The sequence below is a fragment of the Sinocyclocheilus anshuiensis genome, unplaced genomic scaffold (genome assembly GCF_001515605.1).
Source record: "Sinocyclocheilus anshuiensis isolate Anshui unplaced genomic scaffold, SAMN03320099.WGS_v1.1 scaffold24, whole genome shotgun sequence".
In the NCBI taxonomy this organism is placed as follows: Eukaryota; Metazoa; Chordata; class Actinopteri; order Cypriniformes; family Cyprinidae; genus Sinocyclocheilus; species Sinocyclocheilus anshuiensis.
In genome coordinates, this window is record NW_015557090.1 from 1514629 (window position 1) to 1524884 (window position 10256).

The 10256-nt window shown below is 39.0% G+C and overlaps 1 pseudogene; it reads right to left on the reverse strand.

Annotated features, from left to right (window-relative positions):
* Positions 1–1746: 1746 nt before the first annotated feature.
* Positions 1747–10256, reverse strand: part of LOC107677067 (uncharacterized) — a 14678-nt pseudogene continuing 6168 nt past the window's right edge.

The window sequence follows — 10256 nt, forward strand, 5'->3', positions numbered from 1 at the left end:
TAAGACTCAAACCACTGGCATGCAGTTCCTGAGATGCCATTTTTCAATAGGGTTGACAGGAGAATCTGGTGGTTCACCGTATCAAAAGCAGCAGACAGATCCAGCAAAATAAGTATAGAAGATTTGGAAGCCGCTCTTGCCAGTCTTAGGGCTTCAACAACTGAAAGCAAGGCAGTCTCGGTCGAATGTCCACTTCTGAAGCCAGATTGGTTGCTGTCCAGGAGGTTGTTCTGTGTGAGAAAGGCTGAGACTTGGTTGAACACAACTCGTTCAAGTGTTTTTGCAATGAAACATAGAAGGGAAACCGGTCTGTAGTTCTCTAAAAGAGTTGGGTTAAGAGTGGGTTTCTTAAGAAGTGGGGTTATACGAGCCTGTTTAAATGTTGAGGGAAAAACACCAGTGTGAAGGGATGTGTTAACGATGTGAGTGAGTGCAGGTACAACGGCAGGAGAAATGGCTTGAAGGAGATGAGATGCAATAGGATCAAGCGGACAAGTAGTAGGATGATTGGAAAGGATGAGTTTAGAGACTTCTGCCTCAGAGAGTGGAGAGAAATGGTTTGCATATGCTAATTGTTTCCTTTGCTTATTAGTCTCATCAAGTCCACCTAATTAAGTCATTTAGTGTGTGTATATATACTCCCTGTTTTCTTCTTGTAATGAGGGGGAGCCTGAAGCGGTGTTAACATCCATTTGCAGGATTTTATTGGAACAGTTCAACAATCCAAATAGTGAGGCAAGAATCAGAGTCAAAGCACAGGCAAGGAGGTCAAAACACAATAACCAGTCCAACCAGCAAACAAGCAAAAGGGTAATACAAAAGGCAATAATCCAGAAAACAGGCAAGAATGGTCATCCACTTGGCAAACAAACAATACAAGAGAAACGCTCGGTAAGGCAATGGAACTGGCAACACTTTGCAAGGGCCTGTTTGGCATGGCTATGTCTAAATGGCTGCCAAACAGGAAATGACTGTAGAAGCAGCAGAGGAAGCGGTTCCTAGTCAGTACTCAGGTGAGGGCTCCCTCTGCTGGTGTGGCGTTACACCTCTGTTCCTTTTTTCAGTGTCATATTTGATGTGTTTGTGTTAACTGTAAAAAAATTACTGTAGAATTTACGGCATTTAGCTGGCAAATAAGTTGTCAGTAAAATCCTGTGAAAAAAATCTTATTTGCCATAAATGGATTACAGTATAACACTGTAAAGCAATTTACAGTCGTTGTTTGTGAAATGCAGTATTTTGTTGTTGTTTTTACAGCATTATAAAATGAAGCTTGTAGTATGTTACAGTATTGTTTTGTAATTTCACTATATTACAGTATTTACTTGGAAACTAAAGTTTTACCATGAAAATGCTGTAAATAAGTATTTTAACATTAAACTGTCATATTTTATTTACCATTATAATGATGTCAATGCATTAAAATAAACAGTGTAAATGAAGAAAAAAACAACAACGGTCAAAACTGCTGTTACAAAAGTATTTATTAAAACTGATGACAAAGCACAGTAAGACTTCAAATGAATCAACAGAATGTATGGCATTGTTACCAAAACAATTTTGATTCCAGTTAAAACTCACTCATAGTTCTCTCTTTAAAGAAAATCAATAAAATGTTTGTGATAAACAACATTAGCTTAGCTTATTTTCCATTAAATTCAGAATATTCTAAAACAAAAATTAAAACCGTTCCATTTTTTTATATTTTGTTTGTAAGATGACCACTTTTTGGCAGCAAAGACAATCTTACTTAACAAGATCAAATATGCTGCAACATAACGTTTTACACAAGTTTTGTATTTTACAGAAGTGTTCTGTAGTTGTGGTTTTGATACATTTGTAATCATACATGCTTAACCACTCATAGTCCATTAACCTTCTGAGAAGAGTACACAGCTGAGGGTTGACAGTGTTGTTCTTCTTCTCCGACACCTTTCCTTTTCTTTTGCCTCCAACCTTTGGTGTGGCTGTCTTTGTACCAGTGGGTGGGTTGATTCCAACAAAACATCTGTACAAATATCAGTCAGAAAAAAAAAACAAAACAAAAGCAGAACCTTCAAGATAATGTGCAAAATTGAATGAAACTATAGCTCAAATTTTTTTTGTTTAAAAATACATTTAAAAATACCATTTTACAATAACCATTTACTGCACTTTATTAAAAAAAGAGTTCACCCCAAAATGACAATTTGCTGTCAATTTAATAAACCTCAGGCCATCCAAGATGTAGGTGACTTCAGTAGAACACTAAAGATGATTTAAGCTGAACACATGGTCCTGGTCGAATCATCTTTAGTGTTCTACTAAAGTCACCTACATCTTGGATGGCCTGAGGTTTAGTAAACTGACAGCAAATTGTCATTTCTGGGTGAACTGTTTCTTGAAATGTTGTATGTTAACACTTATTTATATTAAAGTAAATTGTGTTACCTCTGATCAAATTCAAGTGTGCAGGATGCCTGCTCCTACCTAAGAAAATAATTATCAGAGAGTCTGGAAGCGTCACAATTTTCTCCACATCAGCCTCTGTTGCCAACACCTACAAGAAATAAAAAAATTGGGAAAAAAATGTTGTGATGCTTTAATAAATATATTATATGAGAACAAAATACACCCTACAACAAAATGTTGTAATAAAAAGAAACACTGCATATGACGTACATCAGTCTGATGAATAAGTCCTTCAGGTTTTTCTTTGAAGTGTGACAAAAGCAGTAGAACCACACATAGGATGAATCGGGGTGCTCCACTGTCATCAAATTTCATAGGTATGCACTGAATCTTATCTGTATTAGTCACTGCTGGCTTTTGTCTAAAGAACTGAAGTATCATCTTCCCCTTTTCTTCCATGGACTTCTCAAGTTTTTCCTGCTGATATTTGTAAGAGATTTAAAGTGGTTATACAGTTAATTGGGTGTGAAAAGGTATGGCTACTAATTTTTCAACCCAGCAACGGATGGAGGTGGACAGGCATTAATGGATTTCCGTTGGAGATAGTATGTTGCTTTCATTAACTGACTGATATGTCCTCTTTCTACTCCAGCTGGCCCCTCAGTACTATAGAGGCCCTTCATTTCTTTTTGTTTTTCTTGGAGACTCTCCTCCGTTTCTTCAAGAGGACACTCAGGCTGTCATCTCACTCATCCATACTGGTCAGCAGGTCCTGGGGCAATGTCTTCTGCTGGTGAGTCTGAGGTCTTATTCTGTTTCCTGCAACTTGAAAATGATCAGCCACGATTCACATGCTCCACTGATGTTTTTAGTTGAGTCAAAAGAGATCCATAGCCAGTTCCAATTTTTGTACCATCTCTCAGGATATCAGCCACGCTTTGTGAATGCTGGTTTTACAATCTTCTTGGCAACAATCAGGCACTATGATTTTGATGGATTTAACTGTCAGTCTCATCTCATCAACAGCAATTCTTACCAAGCTGTAGGGTGTCTTCCCAATGCAATGGCCGTTTTAATACCAGAAGGCATCCTATTCCAAGGAATTTCAAAGTTTTCAGGCCATACAGTCAAATCTACAGTTGTACTGGAGCTGTTTGTGCTGGAGACACTTGGTGTGCTTGAGGAACTAGAATTTGATGATGTAGATTCGTCTTTTGAGGAATCAAAGAATATGTTTCTGGATTCTAGAGGTGTTTTTGTTTGGTCTGAATGAAAAAAAAAAAATCAGGCCTGATATAGCTCTGCATCAACAAACAATGAACGCTGAAGTAGTTCAACCAAAAATGATTCTCTCATTATTTACCCTTATACTGTCTCAAATCCAACTAACTTTCTTCAGAAGAACACAATGATATTTCGTAATTGTAATGTTTCTATCCATACAAGTCAGTAGAGTCCTTACTTTAGGGCCTAAACTCTCATGCTCCAAAAATGATATGACAGCATGAACATAATTCATATTAATCCAGTATAATCAGGGAAGTGTAATCAACATTCAAATCATACATTTACATTTACATTTAGTCATTTAGCAGACGCTTTTATCCAAAGCGACTTACAATTGGGGGATACATAAAGCGATTCTTCTTAAGAGGCAAACAGACACAGGAAGTGGTTGTAATACCAAGTTCTTAGACATTGTTCAAATCATAATCATGCAAGGGAGACTAATGAAGTCAAGATTTAGAGATTTATACTGAAAAAAATATACGTTTTAGTCTGTCCTCACAAAAAAAAAAAAAGATTGTACTACTTCAGAAAACATCAATTAAATACCCTTAGATTTATGGATTTTCTTTATAATGACTTTAAATCCTTTACGGACCTCGGAAGTGTTGGACCACACTGACTTGCATTGTATGACCGAAATAGCATCAAATATTTTGTTGCAAATCAAATTTTATTACACAAAAAAATATCAGCATACAGATTATGAGTTTTAATTATACTTATAACAGAATTATAATTTTTCTGTTAAATCTACTTTTCATTGCTTTATGTCAAGTACTTATGCAGTGATAGGTAGATGACCATGACATACATTCTGCATTCCACGCATTGAGGAGCCAACGACACAGTGCTGTCATCGAGATATCATATCGATCACAAGTACAGTATGGAGTTCCATACTGGGAAGTCGTGCCCTAATGGTTAGAGAGTCGGACTTGTAACCCAGGGTTTCGGGTTTGAGTCTCAAGTCCGGCAGGAATTGTCGGTGGGGGGAGTGAATAACCAGCGCTCTCTTCTAACCTCAATACCACGTTGGATTTTGCCGATACCGATAGCTAGGTTGGACCACACTGGCCAATACCGATTAATTAACCGATAGTTTTAAAATTGATACTGAACAAAATCTAAAATAGTGATTGCGCTCTCTTCTACCCTCAATACCACGACTGATGTGAGACCCTTGAGCAAGGCACGGAACCCCCAACTGCTCCCCGGGCACTGCAGTAATATGGCTGCCCACTGCTCCGAGTGTGTGTTCACGGTGTGTGTTTGTTCACTACTGTGTGTGTGCACTTGGATGGGTTAAACGCAGAGCACAAATTCCAAGTATGGGTCACCATAATTGGCCACACGTCACTTCACTTTGACAAGGCTCAGTACTAGACCATTGCTTTTCACACTTTAGATGTTACCTTTGGGAGATATCATCAAGAAATATCGTGTTAGCTTTCACTGCAGAAACGTTAATTAATGTGTTCATGACCTCAGGGTTTGATTATTGTAATGCTTTACTGGGTGGTTGCTCTGCGCGCTTAAAGGGGTCATATGATGTTGCTAAAAAACATTACTTTGTGTATTTGGTGTAATGAAATCTGTTATGTGGTTTAAAGTTAAAAAAACATTATTTTCCACATACTGTACATTATTGTTTCTCCTCTATGCCCCGCCTTTTTGGGTTGAACTGTTTTGGAACAGAGTTGTAAATACAACTTAACTACTGATTTCTAGTCGTGCCCTCTTTTGGAAGGCCAAACAAAGTAGTTTCGCTTTCACAACGAGACACACAGCTTCACACACGGCGGGTTTGAGTGAGCGGAGGCCGGTGGGCTAGAGTGAGCGGCGGTGGGCGGGCTTGAGTGAGTGGAGGCCGGTGGGCTTGCGGCAACCACATGTGACAACCCCGGGCTGGCCTCCGCTTCGTCCACGGTGAAGCCGCTTCGAGCCATTTTAGGTAGGCGTGGTTGACTCTTAACTTTTATAAAGAATATCTCTTTGGATTTGAGACTTTAGTCTTTGCAACTTTACAGATCAACTTTATGCACCAAGAGCTTGTAACACTCCAAAGAGAAAGGAAAAATTGAAATCACATCATATGACCCCTTTAATAAACAAACTCCAGCTAGTCCAAAATGCAGCAGCTAGAGTTCTTACTAGAACCAGGAAGTATGACCATATTAGCTTGGTTCTGTCAACACTACACTGGCTCCCTATTGAACAACGTATACATTTTAAAATATTGCTAATTACTTATAAAGCCCTGAATGTTTTAGCTCCTCAATACTTGATCGAGCTCATTTCACATTATAGTCCTTCACATCTGCTGTGATCTCAAAACTCTGTCCATTTGATAATACCTAGAATATTAAAATCAACTGCAGGTGGCAGATCCTTAATTAAACCACGCTATGCTGGTTTCATCTGGCCAGAGGAGAACTGGCCCCCCGACTGAGCCTGGTTTCTCCCAAGGTTTTTTCTCCATTTCTGTTACCGATGGAGTTTTGGTTCCTTGCCACTGTCGCCTATAGGCTTGCTTAAGCCCAAAGTATACTTCACTTTTTACACGTACGCGAGGGACAGCGTACAGTGCGCGTGACGCGAATTTCGGCATCAGAATAGTACCCGCGTACTGTACACGTACCACCCGATTTTCATAACCAAATGTACTTTGTATGCGCAGGTCGCATAAGCACATTGAATTATTTTTGCAGTAATCAGATGTTCCACAAGGTGGCAACACTGTCCCAGGCCATTGTTTCACAGTAGAAAATGAAACTAAAGAGACTGAACAACAACAACAAAATAGCGGACACTGCAAAAACAACACGGCTGCATTGACAAGCACTTGTGAGCGAGAGGGTATGAGATAGCTCAGCTTTGATTTAAAAGATTTAACCAATATTTGTTATCGACCATAATTTATGGGGAAAAATAGAGCAGACACTAGACATGGATGACGCTTTCAAGAGCGCCTGTGTCGACCGCCCGCATTCACGCACAACATCGAATAGAGTATACTTTGAAAGGCTACGTGTTCGACTCTACGCATACGCTAGCGTACACATACAAAAATGAAGTATACTTGGGGCTTTAGTTGGGGACACATGACTGATTGCACAGACACTATTGGAAGAGAGCTGAACTGGATGATGACATCACTGAATCATCAATAAACTGACTTTAGCTGGAAAAATTACTCTGTTGTCTTCTTGCATTATTGACAAACTATGTTTGACACTGTAAAGCTGCTTTGACAATCAGTACTGTATAAAGCACTATACAAATAAAGGTGACTTGACTTGATTAAAGTCTGATTCAGTCAAGAGAAGTGAGTAATTTTCTCTCTTTCTTTTTTTGCTTGATTAACATTAATGACACATACAACAGCAACTAAATTAGGCTGCTGTCCCTTTAAAACCGAATGCACGGGTGCATACATGGGAGTTTGCACCAGTGACAACAGCATTCTGTAAACAAACTTGCATGCTCATTTTCAGCGACGCCCTGCTTGTAGTATTTGTAGCGAATGGTACGTTGGTATGTTCCACCAATATACTCAGAGCGAATACACAATGCGCTAGTAAAGAAGCCTAGTATGAGTACTACTCTGTGTGCGTGTCTCTATGTTAATGTGCAGATAAACAAGAAACACAACACTGCTGTGTGAAAGGAAATGGACCGGACATCTTTCTGTAACGTCATACAGTGCACAAATGTGTGGATATAATCTGAGTGTCAGCTGAAGGTTTTAGATTCAGTCATTGTGTTCCATCAGAGGTGCTGCATCAAAGTCTCAGTTTTAAATCCAAGGAACCGTATTGCTTAAATGTGATCATTCTACTTTAAACGGCTATGATTTTATTAATCAAACACGAGCGTGGCATATTTAAAAATAAATACACAGTTAGCAATCACCAAATAGCTCACATTTATACCAATATGCCAAGTGTTGTTTCAATCTACTGATGATGAATAATGAATATTTTGTGCAATTTATAGTGTTTAAATCATACCTGTAAACTCACAATTTGGCCAGGAAAGTTTTGATAGCATTTTCTTTTCGTATTGTTTACTCTATGTAAAGGCTATAATTCTGCTGTACCACAAGCGCCACCTTCTGCCAAAGAGTGAATTTGTATATTCACTTATATTCACATTTTATGCAGAACAGTGTTTTAATGTTAACTAGCATATCAATAAGAAAAAATCTAAATTTGACATATATACTGTAATTGTCAGGAAGAAATAAAATCTAGCGAGGGGGAGGCCTACCGTAATGCTGTAGCCCAGGGGCCTCTGAATATCTTAAGGCACCCCTGATTATCCCTACTGTTTACGTTCACTTAAGACGTAACCAAGTGTGTTTACGTGAATACTCGTCAAAACAGACAATTCGACATCATTTTGTGTGTATTTCTATGTTAATGCAACACGAAAGAGAACTGAATTCAGTCGTGCGCTGTGTGAGAGGCACTTTTACTGTGTGCGTGCTTCTTCCGCTCAGAAAACCGGACCGAATTGAGTTCCCTTTCATGGGAACTTCGAACTGCGTCCTCTAGGGGTCGCTATGGGGGAACACCTCGTCGTGACCCGTGTCTGAAGCATACATTGAAAAAACACCAACTTGTTGGCCGGCAACAGCAATGACGTCACTACCGGTGCGACTATAGTATAAATAGGCGCCGGGAGCACACATCATTCTCGTCTTCGTCTTCATTGACTGTTTTGTTTGAAGCGTGCATTTCTGTGGTAAGAGCGATCTCTATTTATCTCATTATGGCGAGCACTAGCAAAGCATTTAAGGATGTGTGCATCCATGTTGACGTTGTTTAACATCTGATGACACACACGATCTATGCGTTGTTTGTTTGGGCAAAGAGCACGCACGCGATGTCTCCGAGGGGGCAATCGGCGTGCACTGCGAGCGTTTTTTCCAAGGGAAAACACGGGTCACGACGAGGCATTCCCCCATAGCGACCCCTAGAGGACACAGTGTCTCGTTCCCTACTCAGGGAACCATGGTTACATAAGTAACCTGAGACGTTCTCTTTTGCATCACCATGCTTTTCAAATTTATCCATATGTCTGCTCATCTCTTACTCCCAGATCTTGACATTTTTTAACGTTTTATGAGACATGCAGCAAATGCTAGATTATGTCCCGCTGGATAGATCAATAGGCTGTTACAGTTCAAATGTTTGCATAACTTCCTAATAACGCTGGAGATTCGTTCTGACTGGATCTCTTCCAAAATTGTTCCTCCCTAACATTTTCATCTTGTTTTTATTCATTTACGAAAATGTCAATTGATTTTCGTAATAGTTGTTGTCATTCAAAACAAGTTTTTATTTCGTTATTGTCTTGGTTTGGTCTGTGAAAATAATGTCGTTGACAAAAATTATTCGGCAACAAAATTGATATGGTTATGCAGGTTGTACTGAATAATTCAACTCCCGTGTTGCTTTGCTGTTCCAGTCAGCACATTACTCTCTGCTGAATGTGCCAGTGGTCCCTCCTATGCTAAGCTGTCCTGAAGGGGAACAACAGTAGCACAATCCCAGAACTTTGGTAAATTTGCACTATAATTTTAGACCTGTTGGCTATATTTTCTAACTACATCTAACTTCTAACTGCATCCTGAATAACTTGATAGGTTATAAAGCTGGGCCCTGTGTAAAAGATGGCTGTGCTGTCTACTAAACCAAAGTGTAGAACAACAATAAGAGGAAGTAAGGTAAAAGCTGAATATTCTAGATTTATTACAATATGTTGCATGTTTGAATTAAAATACTTGTATTGATATGCAGCTTTCCACGCATGAAAATTTTAAGTTCTACACAGCAGCACACTCTACAAAGGCTTGAGTGGAGATTTGCCTGCTCTATCTGTCCTTCAGGTGAGGAAGGATATAACTGTCACACTCACTGATGGGAGATCAAGTGCCCGACACATGAGTTGACTAATACACACTCTTTAATAATAAACCACAGAAGAAGAGACAGGAAATCCAAGAAGACAGGCAACCAATGCAGTGTACACATAAACAATAGCCGGCCAGAACTGAACAGAAACGGAGAGTACTTATAAAAAAGCAAGAGAGGGACTAATGACTAAATTAACAGGACACAGGTGAACTGAATGAACTAATCAAGGGAACTAAGGAAAACTAGGTCAAGGAACAAAATTAAACAGGAAAACAGGAAATGAAAGAAACACAACCAAAGTTCATGAATGGATACAATAACAATATCAAATTTCACAGTACAGTATGATATCATATTAACCAAAATCAGTATGCTTTAATATTTCCTGATTTTCTTTTTCCTCCCCTTTTGATTAAATATACTATGGCCCATCAATTATACAAACAAGTATTTTGCTTTGAAGAAAAAAACAACAACAATTGAATTGAAATCAATAGGAGAATGTTCACAAAAGGGTCCTCCATTATGAACTTATATGTCATGCATAGTGTGCAACATATTGTGGATAGTGTAGCATTTGGACCAATCAGACACACACTTATTTATGCTATTTAATGAATAATCCAACAAACCCCCTCAGCCCACCCCCCCCCC